The 14,850-nt window shown below is 38.4% G+C and overlaps 2 pseudogenes; both read left to right on the top strand.

Moving 5' to 3' along the window:
* The first annotated feature begins 11,834 nt into the window (after positions 1 to 11,834).
* Positions 11,835 to 12,500, top strand: LOC116752092 (annotated as a pseudogene).
* Positions 12,501 to 12,743: 243 nt separating this feature from the next.
* Positions 12,744 to 13,422, top strand: LOC116752091 (annotated as a pseudogene).
* The last annotated feature ends 1,428 nt before the right edge of the window (positions 13,423 to 14,850 follow it).

The raw sequence follows: 14,850 nt of genomic DNA, 5'->3' as shown, positions 1-14,850 counted from the left end.
TTCATAAGTCCAGATCAAGGGCCCTCAAAAGATTGAATGATAATGGAGACTTTTGAGTGATATATGACAAAGAAGTAAGGAATGTTTGGTATGGCTAGAAGACCTGGGCTCCAAAGAAGCAGCATGCAAACAAGCCCTGAACTACAAAGACAGTTGTTTTTAAAAACCTAAAAGTATAATACATAGTTTTGTAGATAAAACAATAGAAGAAAAGGGCAAAAATGCAGGGGAAGGGCAAATTTGCTCTTCCTGCTTGAGCTGACGCATCTATCTCCTCTTTCCCTTGGTTGCTGGAGCTCCTGCTTCTAAAGCTTTCCGACTCAGATCAGGACTTAACACCATCAGCCCGCATGATTCTCAAGCCTTCATACTTGGACTGAATGGCACCACAGGCTTTACATCTCTAGCTTACAGACTGCAAATCCTGGGACTTCTCAGCCTCCATAACCATGGAACCTATTCCTACAATAAATCTATATATGTGTATGTGTACATGTATATACAGAGTTGAGCCTGTGGCTCAAGGTCTCTCACAAGGCTGCCATCAAGGGGTCATCAGGGACTGGTGTTATCTCCAGGCTGACTGGGGAGGATTCTCTTCCAAGCAACACTCACATGGCTTTTGGTAAGGCTTAGGTACTCACTATCCATTGGCCAAAGACATCAGTTTCTTGCCATATGGGGCTCTCCATTGGACTATTTGCAACATGGCAGCTTGCCTCTTCCAGAGTGAGGGCACTGGGAGAGAGAGAGGAAGAAAGGACACGCAAGACAGAAGTCACATTCTCTTATAACCTAATCTTGGAAACTACTCTCAAACACTTTTGCTGTAGTCTCTTGATTAGAATCATGACTATAAGTGCAGACCACCCTCAAGAGGAGGGGATTACATAAAGTCATAAATACCAGGAATAAGGGATCACTGGGGTCCAGCTTAGAGCCTACTCACTATCCTCCTTTTTCTTCTCCCTCCTTTGCTCTCTTCTCTCCACATCTCTTTTTTTCCTTCATCTAGAACCAAGCAGGACCCTGTGGGGCCTTCCTGGGGACAGACCACTCAGTGTCCCCTGCCTCTTTTTGGTAGAAAATCTTTAGCCTCCTAGGACTTATCCAAGTTCCAAAGAGCAAATTTAATCATAGAAGTAAAAAAATGCAGAAACAAGGAAACAAACAAACAAACGAAAATAGCCAGGTAGGACAAAATTGTAATAGTTTAGCCATTAAACAAAGTCAAGGACCTTTAGTTGCTCCTCAAGGTCTGTAGATAATATCCTGAGACATATCCTTGAATCGTTTTGCAGATACTAAAACCCCAACCAAGTATAAGAAGTTAACTGCATGATGCCCACCAGCACATAGACCCCAAACTGGCTGGAATCAGAGGTTGATAATTGAGATTACGAAAATACCACCCTGTTACTTCACCACCAACCAGTAAGAAGGATGTCCACAAGCTGATCACACACCTCGCGACCATCTCCCTCACTTTGCCTTTAAAAATTCTTTCCTGCAAGTCGTCAGGGAGTTCGGGTCTTTTGAACATCAGCTGTCCATTCTCCCTGCTTGGCCCTGCAAAATAACGCTGTACTTTCCCCGGTGTCAACCCAGTGTCAGTAGATTGGCTTTGCTGCTCATCAGGCGAGTGAACCCATTTTTTTCACTGACACATCAAGAATTCAAGTTAGCCCACTGATCCACACCTAATAGTGAATAAGTGTGTGTGGAAATTTGGCCAAGGTCCATTCTCTTAGGGTGACTCTCTTCAAACCACCAGCTTTTTATTGTAACGTATCAACATTTTCCTGCATCCTTGGTGACAGGAGAGCATGGAGTGAACCCTTCCTGAAACTCTTTATCAACTACTCTGTAACATAACATGTCCCCTGGGTGCCTACCCTAAAACTGCAACCTTAATAGGAAAGAAAGGGGAAGAGGGAGAAAAAGAAAGAAGGAGTCATCAATAGAGCTAGACCTAGAAAGTGTTAATGAGTGAAGCAACTCCTTTCAGCTGCTCAACCAAAGACTTCTTTTCACTGTTTTTACAGACCATTAAAAATAATTACCTGCTTTAATATATGTCTCAGAAAGAGAAGGGACATGTTTGTACTGTTTAATTTATGTGCTTTAGTATCCAATTTCCTATTTAACTCATCACTCCACAGTGGATCTCTGAGAATCTTCCAGGTCACTAAAATGTATATTGAATTAGCACATGTCCAATTTTTGTGACCAGCTGCCTCCTCGCAGCTCCTCGGGGTATCATTAGCACCTCACTGTCCCACACTGATAGACTAGAAGAGGAACTTCAACATGGCCAGGAACAATTTATATTATTGACACTGTAACAGCTAATTTGTCTTCATGTTCTAGCAACTACCACTCTGGCCACCCTTCTCCTCTCTGGTTGTCTGGTATTGGCATTTGGTAAACATACATTTTTTTATAAATGATTTGCAATAAAGAACTGACTATTGAAACTAAAATCCATTGTTTTTGGAGGTAAAATTTGGTGCTTAGCCTTTGGGAAGCCAACAAAACAGAGTGAGACATATTAGTACATATTCAAAGATTTTTTTGAAAATATGCTAATGATACATTTATAAATTTTCTAGTAAATAATTGCTGTTTATGATACAAAAACTTCTCTTGGTGTTTGCACGCACTGATTAATAAATGATATGTGAATCCTAATTAATATATCTGATAGGGAAGTTCATTAGTTACTGAGGCATTTTTAGCTGATGAATGGCATGAAATGTCGTGTATCCAAATATATTTTGGAGAAGACAAAAATTGTAATTAAGATTATTCTCCCCAATTAATCCTGACCAAATATTTTCCAATACTGACCTTGCCTCTCTAATCTTTTTGGTCCTTTACTAATGAGTAGAAATGGAAGGAAATAAGGAAAGGCAAGAAAAGGAATGTGGAGCAAAGAAGATGAAAGAATAAAAGGGTAGTTTGTAAAGTGAAATTTTTTTTTCCCAGAGAGTTATGAAAACCTCTATGGGGAAAAAAAAATGATGATTAAAATCCAAAGAGTTGCATTTAACTTCTTTTGTTCCTCAATTTTCAGTGCAGAATAATTATACTCAGATATTTATTAGGAATATCAAAATTATAGTTATAATTGTGAATATTATGTATTATACAATAGATGGCCTAGTACTGTTTCCATTGATTGTTATGAAACTCAGAAATAAACACGCAGCACATCTCTAAGAAATACACACATTTTGTATGGTATACATTTTATATATATTTTATTCTAACTTTTCTGCTGGATTTAGCTTATTTTTTTCTATTTTCACCTGGTGGGGAGGGGGGCAGGGAGGGACAGTAAGAGAGGGCTTATATTTGAGAACTTTTTTTTGGAGCACTTTTAGATTCCCAGGAAAATTGAGAGGAAGGTACAAAGATTTCCCATTTACCCTGTTCCCACACATGAATAACCTCCCCCATTGTCAACGTCCCCCACTGGAGGGGCACTTTTGTACAATTACTAAATCTACAGTGACACATCATAATCATCCAAAGTCCATAGTTTACATTAGGATTCACTCTTGGTGTGGTACATCTATTGGTTGGACCAATGTATAATGACATATATCCATTGTTATGGTATCATACAAAGCATTTTCACTGCCCTAAGATTCTTCTGTGCTCCACCTATTTATGTCTTCCTTTCCCCCAACTCCTGGTGATCACTGGTACATTTACTGTCTCCATAGTTCAATATGGCTGTATCATTTTGCATTCCCACCAGCAATAATGAGAGTTCCTGTTGCTCCACAGTCTTGTCATCAATTGGCGTTTTCAGTGTTCTGGATTTTGGCCATTCTAATAAATGTATAGTGGCATCTAATTTTAATTTGCATTTCCCTGATGACCTATGATGTTAAGCATTTTTTCATATGCTTTTCTACCAACCGTATATCTTTTTTTTTTGGTGAGGTGTCCATTAAGGTCTTTGGCCCATTTTTTAACAAGGTTGAGTGTTTTCTGATTGTTGAATTTTAAGTGTTCCTTGTATATTTTGCATACCAGTCCTTTACCAAATGAGTCTTTTGCAAACATTTTCTGTCTGTAACTTGTCTTCTTACTCTCTTGAAATGTCTTTTACAGACCAGAAGTTTTTCATTTTAATGAATCCAGCTTATCAATTATTTCTTTCAAGGATAATGCCTTTGGTATTAAATCTAAAAAGTCATTACTATACCCAAGGTCATCTAGGCTCTCTCCTATGTCATCTTCTAGGATTTTTATAGTTTTGCATTTTATATTCAGGTCTATGATCTATTTTAAATAATTTTTGTGATGGGTGTAAGGTCTCTGTCTAGATTTTTCTTTTTGCATGTGGATATCCAATTGTTATAGCACAATTTGTTGAAAAGTCTATTTTTATTTTTGTTCCATTGCGTTACATTGCTTCTTTGTCAAAGATCAGTTGACTATATTTATAAGGGTCTATTCTGGGATCTCTTTTCTGTTCCATTTATCTATTTTTCTATCCTTTTTACAATACTACACTGTCTTGAGTACAGTAGTTTTATAGTATGTCTTGACTTTGGGTAGCGTCATTCCTCCAATTTTGTTCTTCTCCATCAGTATTGTGTTGACTGGTGTCACTCTAAGAAGAGGAGACTAGGACATAAACACAAACAGAGGTAAGACCATGTGAAGACACCAGAGGAAGACTGACATCTGAAAACCAGGGAGAGAGGCCTCAGAAGAAACCAACCCTGATGACACCATAATCTCAGACTGCTAGCCTCCAGAATTGTAAGAAAACACATTTCTGTTGTTTAAGCTACCTGGATAAGCTACACATGCCATGATACTTGGTTGTTAGGACAGTCCCAGCAAACTAATAGACCCCTTTCAAATCAATGCACAAAAATGGAGCTCAGATTGGGAGTGATATTCTTCCTCTTAGGGTGCTTTCTTGAGGCTGCTGGCACAGACATGCCCCTGGGCAACAGCTATGAGAGATTCTATGTTTTATTCTCTCTTTGTATGTTATAACAAACTTTGCTGTTACCAGCATCATGTGTTTGGGGGGCCTGGGTAATCATGCATCTTGTGCAACAAGATAGATGTTCAATAAATCTTAATTGCATAGATAGAAAGACACATAAAAAAGGTAGTGCGTAAAACTGGAAATTGGAAGAGGCCATTCTGGTATGTTGAAATTGATCAAGAAAATGGATAGGAAACTTCTCAGCTTTCCCAAAAGCAATATTTTAGTTACTTACTTGAATTCTGATTTGCTCTATCCTGCAAAAAGACCTTTTTGATTTATGCCTTTAATGAAACCTGCACTGAAGCAGAAGAGTAATATCTCTGCATGAATTTTAAAAATCTGCTTCATAGGATAAATGGAAGAAACTTGAACCCTACATTTATTAGAAAATGATAGATAATCTTAATAGATAATATAATGGTACTATAATAAACTGGGGTTCTTCAGAAAAGCACAAATCAGATAAAACGTTTCCAATAGGATTAGTCAGTGAACTGAGAGGAAGTACTGAATCAAAAATATACAATGGAGTAAAGTATATAAATTATAGAAGAACATGTATTCTCCATGCTTATTTTGCAGTGAGGATACATATTGTAAAGTAGAATAATGAACTATTATTAGCTATGATTAAGTAGAAATAAGAGTGAGGTGTTATAGAAAAACTTAAAAAAAAAAATACCAGAGAGAACAAAGTGCTGTCATTGGGATTCCTCAGGAATAAACTCTGCAATGGAGATTTGCATGGAGAAATTTTATTAAGGAGTGTTCTTGGGAGCAACATATGAGAGAGGGATTGAAGGAAATAAGGGTAGGCAGTGAGAGAAATCGAACACACTGCCTGTCACCCTCCTCGAGTATTATGACAAAAACCACAACTTATTGACAGATACTAGTCGATCATATAAGAGGAGATAAGTCATAACAAGGTAAGTATACTGGAAGGTGTGCTTGGATAAACCAAAGCATAGCTTAAATAAAGCACCTAGTTTACACCTAGATTTCATAGCCTATGAATGCCTTGAACTAAATCTAGCCCACACCCCTCCCATCATACTAGCACGAGCCAATCAAATAAAACATTCACCTAACATTTAAAGTATAGAGGATAGATATTTAAATACTAACAGTGCTATAGAGAAAGTACTGTAAGAGAATGATAAAACATTAAAAGTAACAAAAAGCAAAGCTTACCCCTTGTACCATTTGCATGATGATTTAACTAGCAAAATTTTAACAAGGAGAACTTAAGTTAAACCACTCAAAACCAGACAAGCTACTTATAAACAGTTACTAGAACGAAATCATCTATGTGGCAAAATAGTGAGAAGATTTATAAGTAGTGGTGACAAGCCTAACAAGCCAGATGATAGCTAGTTGCCCAGAAAAAGAATTTCAGTTCAACATTGCACAATACTAAGAACTGCTTATAAGTTTCAATGTATATTTAAACGTTAGTCTAAAAAGGTACAGCTTTTGAGAGATGGGTACAACCTTAACTAGAGAGTAAAAACAAACAGCACCATAGTTGACTTAAAAGCAGCCACCAATTAAGAAAGTGTTCAAGCTCAACAATAAATATATCTTAATAGCAATATTAAATTAACTCCTAGTCTTATTACTGGACTAATCTATAAAATTACAGATACGACACTGTTAATATGAGTAGCAAGAAATATGTCTCTTTGCACAAGTTTACATTAGCAACTAATAATATACTGATAATTAACAGTAAATAAATATAGCCCAACACTAGACTATCTATTAAACATACTGTTAATCCAACACAGTTGTGCACCCAAGGAAAGATTAAAAAGAGTAAAAGGAATTTGGCAAACACAAACCCCGCCTGTTTACCAAAAACATCACCTCTAGCATCATTAGTATTAGAGGCAATGCCAGCCCAGTGATGACTGTTAAACAACCGAGGTATCCTGACCGTGCAAAGGTAGCATAATCATTTGTTCTCTAAATAAGGACTTCTATGAATGGCCACAGGAGGATTTTACTCTCTCTTACTTTTAATCAGTGAAACTGACCTCCCCGTGAAGAGGCGGGTATAACAAAATAAGACGAGAAGAACCTACGGAGCTTCAGTTAGTTAATCAAAAAAAAAAAAAAAAAAAAGATTAAACCCCCAAGGGATAACAAAATTTCACATGGATTGGTAATTTTGGTTGGGGTGACCTCAGAGTACAAAAAACCCTCTAAGTGATTAAAGCCTAGACCCACTAGTCAAAGCATAGTATCACTTACTGATCCAAAAAAATTGATCAACGGACAAGTTACCCTAGGGATAACAGCGCAATCCTATTCTAGAATGCATATCGACAATAGAGTTTATGACCTCAATGTTGGATCAGGCCATCCCAATGGTGTAACCGCTATTAAAATTTCATTTGTTCAACGATTAAAGTCCTACGTGATCTGAGTTCAGACCGGAGCAATCCAGGTCAGTTTCTATCTGTTATGTATTTCTCCCAGTACGAAAGGACAAGAGAAATAAGGCCCACTTTAAACAAGCGCCTTTAAAGCAATTAATGACTTAATATCAACTTAATAAGCAAACACTAAACAACCACCCAAGACCAGGGTTTAGTTAGGGTGGCAGAGCCTGGTAATTACATAAAACTTAAGCCTTTATACCCAGAGGTTCAAACCCTTTCCCTAACAAAATCTTTATAATTAATATCCTAATGCTTGTTATTCCTATTCTCTTAGCCGTAACATTTTTAACATTAGGAGAACAAAAAATCCTAGGCTGCATACAACTCTGAAAAGGACCAAACATTGTAGGACCACATGGCCGACTTCAACCCATTGCCGACGCAATCAAACTATTCATTAAAGAGCCACTATGACCAGCTACATCCTCCACCTCCATATTCATCATCGCACTGATCCTAGCCCTGACTCTAGCCCTAACAATATGAATTCCCCTACCCATGCCATACCCCTTCATTAACATAAACCTAGAGGTGTTATTTATACTAGCCATATCAAGTCCAGCCATGCACTCTATCTTATGGTCCAGATGAGCCTCCAACTCAAAATATTCATTAATTGGGGCTCTACAAGCAGTAGCACAAACAATCTCATAGGAGGTAACACTAGCAATTATTCTCTTATCTGTACTCCTAATAAACGGGTTTTTCACCCTATTAACCCTCACCACAACACAAGAGCAACTATGGTTGATCTTCCTATCGTGGCCACTGGCCATAATATGATTTATTTCTACCCTAGCAGAGACCAACCAAGCCCCGTTCGACCTAACAGAAGGAGAAACCGAGCTCTTATCCGATTTTAATGTAGAATATGCAGCAAGCCCTCATAACCCACATACACCAGAGCTATATACAATCAACTTCATCATCAAAACACTGTTATTAACAATATCCTTCCTATGAATTTGAGCATCCTATCCTCGATTCTTACATGACCAGTTAATACACCTTCTCTGAAAAAATTTCCTGCCTTTAATACTAGCCCTGTGCATATGACATGTATCACTACCCAGCATAATGGCAAGCATCCCCCCACAAACATAAGAAATATGTCTGATAAAATAGTTATTTTGATAGAGTAAATAATAGAAGTTCAAGCCCACTTATTTCTAGAACTATAGGAATTGAACCTACCCTTGAGAATTCAAAATTCTCCATACTACCATATTACACCACATTCTATAGTAAGGTCAGCTAAATAAGGTAACGGGCCCATACCCCGAAAATGTTGGTTTATGTCCTTCCCGTACTAATAAACCCCATTATCTCTATCATTATTTTAGCAACTGTCGTCTTAGGGACTATGGTTGTAATAACCAGCTCCCACTGATTACTAGTCTGAATTGGGTTTGAAATAAATATGCTAGCCATTATCCCCATTATAATAAAAATCTTCAACCCACGAGCCATAGAAGCCTCCACTAAATATTTCTTAACGCAAGCCATCAGATCCATGTTACTTATAATAGCAGTCATCATTAATGTACTCTATTCCGGACAATGAACCATTACAAAAATATTCAACCCAGCAGCATCAACAGTAATAACAATAGCCCTGGCCATAAAGCTAGGACTATCCGCCTTTCACTTTTGAGCACCCGAAGTAACAAAGGCATCCCATTAACAGCATGCCTAATCCTGTTGACATGACAAAAACTTGCACCTCTATCAGTCCTTTACCAAATCTCGCCATCAATCAACCTAAGCCTAATACTATCCGTATCCATGTTGTCCATTCTAATCGGAGGGTGAGGTGGGTTAAATCAAACCCCACTCCAAAAAATCATGGTCTACTCATCAAACACCCACATAGGATGAATAACAGCCATCTTACTATACAACCCAACTATGACAACTCTAAACCTCGTCATCTACATTATAATAACTCTCACTATATTGGTATTATTTATTCCCAGCTCAGCCACCACTACATTATCCCTATCCCACATAGGAAATGATACGTATTCTCACAGCCCTTACCCTAGCCGCCCTGCTATCGATAGGAGGACTCCTGCCACTATCAGGTTTCACGCCCAAATGAATAATTATCCAAGAAATGACAAAAAACAATAACTAATAGCCATACTTAGTCTGTATTTCTACATGCGACTCACATACTCCACAGCACTGACCACATTCCCCTCCACAAACAACATAACAATAAAATGGCAATTTGACTCTACAAAGCAAATAATCCTCCTACCAACCATGATCGTAATATCCACAGTACTCCTGCCTCTCGCACCAATACTACCCGTGTTGGAATAGGAGTTTAGGTTAAACCAGACCAAGGGCCTTCAAAGCCCAGAGCAAGTATAATTTACTTAATTCCTGCTTAATAATCGTTGCAAGACTATATCCTACATCAATTTAATGCAAATCAAACACTTTAATTAAGCTAAATCCTCACTAGATTGGAGGGATACATCTCTCACGATGAGTTAACAGCTAAATACCCTAGTCAACTGGCTTCAATCTACTTCTCCCACCGCCCCGGCAGAATTGAAGCTACTTCTTTGAATTTGCAATTCAATATGGACAATTCACCAGAGGGCTTGGTAAAAAGAGGAAGACTTAACCTCTGTCTTAGATTTACAGTCTAATGCCTACTCGGCCATTTTACCTATGTTCATAAACCGCTGATTATTCTCAAACAACCACAAAGACATCTGTACTTTACACTTGCTGTTTGGTGCCTGAGCCAGAATAGTAGGTACCGGCCTGAGCCTACTAATTTATGCTGAACTAGGCCAGCCCGGAACACTGCTCAGAGACGACCAAATCTACAACGTGGAAGTAACAGCCCATGCGTTTGTCATATTTTTATTTATAGTCATGCCCATCGTAATTGATGGCTTTGGAAATTGGCTGGTGCCTCCAATGATCAGAGCATCTGATATGGCTTTCCCCTGTATAAATAACATGAGTTTTTGACTACTCCCTCCTTCTTTCTTATTATTGCTGGCATTGTCAATAGTTGAAGCCAGTGCAGGTACAGGCTGAACTGTGTATCCTCACTTGGCCAGAAATTTAGCACATGCAGGGGCTTCAGTTGACCTTACTATTTTGTCCCTACATTTAGCTGCATGTCCTCAGTTCTAGGGGCTATTAATTTTATTACCATTATTATCAATATAAAGCCACCTGCTATATCCCAGTATCAAACACCACTATTTGTATGATCAGTATTAATCACAGCAGTATTACTTCTATTATCCTTCCCTGTACTAGCAGCCAGAGTCACTATATTACTAACTGAAATTTAAACATAACCTTTTTTGTCCCTGCAAGGGGAGGGGATCCAACCTTGTTTCAGCACCTGTTCTGATTCTTTGGACACCCTGAAGTATATATTTTAATCCTGCCCAGTTTTGGGATATTTTCACACATTGTAACCTATTACTCAGGGAAAAAAAGAGCCTTTCGGATATATGGGCATGGTGTGAGCTACAATATCAATCGGATTCTTAGGGTTCATTGTATGAGCCCACCACCTGTTCACAGTAGGTGTAGAAGTTGACACACGAGCATATTTTACATCAGCCACTATAATTATTGCTATTCCAACAAGGGTAAAAGTGTTTAGTTGAATAGCAGCACTCCACGGGGATAATATTAAGTGGTCCGCAGCCATGATGTGGGCCCTAGGTTTCATCTTCCTTTTCACATTAGGCAGGCTAACAGGTATTGTCCTAGCTAATTCATCATTAGATATTGTCCTTCATCATACCTACTACATAGTTGCACATTTTCACTATGTCCTCTCAATGGGAGCTGTCTTTGTTATCATAGGAATGTTTGTACACTGATTCCCACTATCCTCAGGACATACACTCAACATGAGCAAAAATCCACTTCGTAATCATATTTGTAGGCGTCAACATAACCTTCTTCCTACAACATTTCTTAAGTCTATCCAGCATGCCTCAACGATACTCTGACTACAGATGCCTACACAACATGAAATACTATTTCATCAATAGGCTCATTCATCTCATTAACAGTTGTCATATTGATAATTTTCATTGTCTGAGAGGCATTTGCATCCAAACGAGGAGTCCTAGCAGTAGAACTTACTACTACAAACTTAGAATGGTTAAATGGATGTCCTCCACCATATTATACAATTGAGGAACCAACTTACGTCAATCTAAAATAATCAAGAAAGGAAGGAATTGAACCCTCCTTTATAGGTTTCAATCCAACACCATAACCACTATGTCTTTCTCCATAAACGAGGTATTAGTAAAAATTGATGTAACTTTGTCAAAGTTAAGTCACAGGTGGAAATCCTGTATGTATCTATGGCATATCCTTTCCAACTAGGATTTCAAGATGCAACATCACCCATCATGGAAGAGTTACTACACTTTCACAACCACACACTAGTAATTGTCTTCTTGATTAGTTCTCTGGTTCTTTATATCATTTCACTTATGTTAACAACTAAGCTAACATATACCAGCACAATAGACGCACAAGAAGTAGAACCCATTTGAATGATCTTACAGGTCATTATTTTGATTTTAATTGCCCTGCCATAACTGTGAATCCTCTACATGATAGATGAAATTAACAACCCATCTCTTACTGTAAAAACTATAGGTCACCAGTGATATTGAAGTTAGGAGTACACTGACTATGAAGATTTAAGTTTTGAGTCCTATATAATCCCAACATCAGACTTAAAACCAGGGGAGTTATGGCTGCTAGAAGTAGACAACCTAGTAGTGTTACCCATAGAAATAACAATCCGAATACTAATCTCCTCCAAAGATGTATTGCACTCACGAGCTGTACCTTCCCTAGGCCTAAAAACAGACGCAATCCCAGAACGCCTAAATAAAACAACCCTAATATCAACACCACCAGGTTTGTATTACGGACCGTGTTCAGAGATCTGTGAGTCAAATCATAGTTTCATGCCTATTGTCCTCAAACTAATACTCCTAAACTACTTTGAAAAATGATCTGCATCAATACAATAAACTCGTTAAGAAGCTAGGCAGCGTTAACCTCTTAAGACCTAGAGCTAAGACTCTCCTTAATGGTATGCCACAATTAGATACATCAACATGATTCATTACCATCTTATCTATGTTTCTAGCACTGCTTATTATCTTTCAACTAAAAGTCTCAAAGTACACTTATTACTTCAACCCAGAGTTAACACACACCAAAGTGCAAAAACAGTCTACCCCTTGAGAAACAAAATGAACGAAAATCTACTTGCCTCTTTCATAACCCTGACAATAATAGGTCTCCCTGTAGTTATTTTAATTATTATGTTTCCATGTATTTTATTTCCAACATCAAATCAACTAATTAATAATCGCATAATTTCTCTTTGACAATGACTAGTCCAACTCACATCAAAACAAATAATAAGCATCCACAATCACAAGGGGCAGGCTTGATCATTAATACTAATGTCACTCATTCTATTTATTGGGTCAACCAACCTTCTAGGGCTACTACTCCACTCATTTACACCTACCATGCATCTCTCAATAAATGTAGGAATAGCAGTTCCCCTATGAGCTGGCTCTGTGATTACAGGTTTTCGTAACAAAGCAAAAGCATCTTTAGCTCACTTCCTACAACAAGGAACACCCACTCCCTCATCCCTATGCTAGTAATTATCAAGACTATCAGCCTATTTATCCAACCAGTATCACTAGCGTGCAATTAACAGCCAATATTACAGCAGGAGACTTGTTGATTCCTCTAATCGGAGGGGCAACTTTAGCATTAGTAAGTATCAGCACTGCTACAGCTTTTATTACATTCATCATTCTTATCCTACTTACTATCCTCGAATTTGCCGTTGCTATAATTCAAGCCTATGCGTTTACCCACCCAGTAAGCCTCTACCTACATGACAATACATAATGACCCACCAGATGCATGCATACCACACAGTAAACCCCAGTCCTTGACCTCTTACAGGAGCCCTTTCAGCCATCTTAATGACATCGGGCCTAATCATGTGATTCCACTTCAACTTGATAATATTATTAATATTAGGCCTACTAACTGATACTCTAACAATATATCAGTGATGGCAAGATGTCATTCGAGAGAGTACTTTCCAAGGCCATCACACACCAATCGTCAAAAAAGGGCTTCGATATGGGATAGTCTTATTATCTCAGAAGTCCTCTTTTTTACCGGCTTCCTTTGAACCTTCTATCACTCAAGCCTCACCCCTGCACCTGAATTAGGCAGGTGCTGGGCACCAACAGGCATTCGCCCTCTAAACCCTCTAGAAGTACCGCTCCTCAACACTTCTGCGCTACTAGCCTCTGGCGTGTGTATTACTTGAGTCCACCACAGCCTTATGGAAGGAAATCGCAAGCACGTACTCCAAGCCCTCTTTATTACAAGCGCCATAGGTGTATATTTTACACTCCTACAAGCCTCAAAATACTATGAAGCTCCATTTACAATTTCAGACGGAGTATAAGGATCAACTTTCTTCATGGCCACAGGATTCCACTGACTGCACGTAATCATCGGGTCCACTTTCCTTATTATCTGTTTCCTACGCCAATTAAAATACCACTTCACATCCAACCACCACTTCGGCTTTGAAGCCGCTGCTTGATACTGGCATTTTGTAGATGTTGTATGACTATTCCTTTACATATCTCTCTATTGATGAGGCTCATAATTCTTTTAGTATTAATTAGCACAACTGACTTCTAATCAGTCAGTTTCCATAGAGCCCGAAAAAGAAGAATAAGCTTAATACTGGCCCTACTGACAAACACAGCACTGGCCTCATTGCTCGTACTCATCTCCTTCTGACTCCCCCAGCTGAATATTTACACAGGAAAAGCAAGTCCCTATGAATGTGGGTTTGACTCCATAGGATCTGCCTGCCTGCATTTTTCGATAAGATTTTTCCCAGTAGCAATCACATTTCTTCTCTTCGACCTAGAAATTGCCCTCCTACTTCCCCTCCACTGGGCAACTCAAACAAATAATCTAAAAACAACGCTCACCATAGCTCTGCTCCTAATCTCATTATTGGCAATTAGCCTAGCCTATGAATGAACTCAAAAAGGACTAGAATGAACTGAATATGGTATTTAGTTTAAAATAAAACAAATGAATTTGACTCATTAGATTATGACTAAAGTCCTAATTACCAAGTGCCTTTAGTATACATAAATATTATTATAGCTTTCACAGTATCCCTTGTAGGGCTGCTAATACATCGATCCCACTTAATAGCCTCACTATTACGTCTAGGAGGCATAATATTATCACTATTCGTCATGGCAACTCACACTTCACCTTATCCGGTATACTACC

This window comes from Phocoena sinus, chromosome 3, assembly GCF_008692025.1.
Source record: "Phocoena sinus isolate mPhoSin1 chromosome 3, mPhoSin1.pri, whole genome shotgun sequence".
Classification (NCBI taxonomy): domain Eukaryota; kingdom Metazoa; phylum Chordata; class Mammalia; order Artiodactyla; family Phocoenidae; genus Phocoena; species Phocoena sinus.
This window is presented reverse-complemented; position numbering and strand designations above follow the sequence as displayed.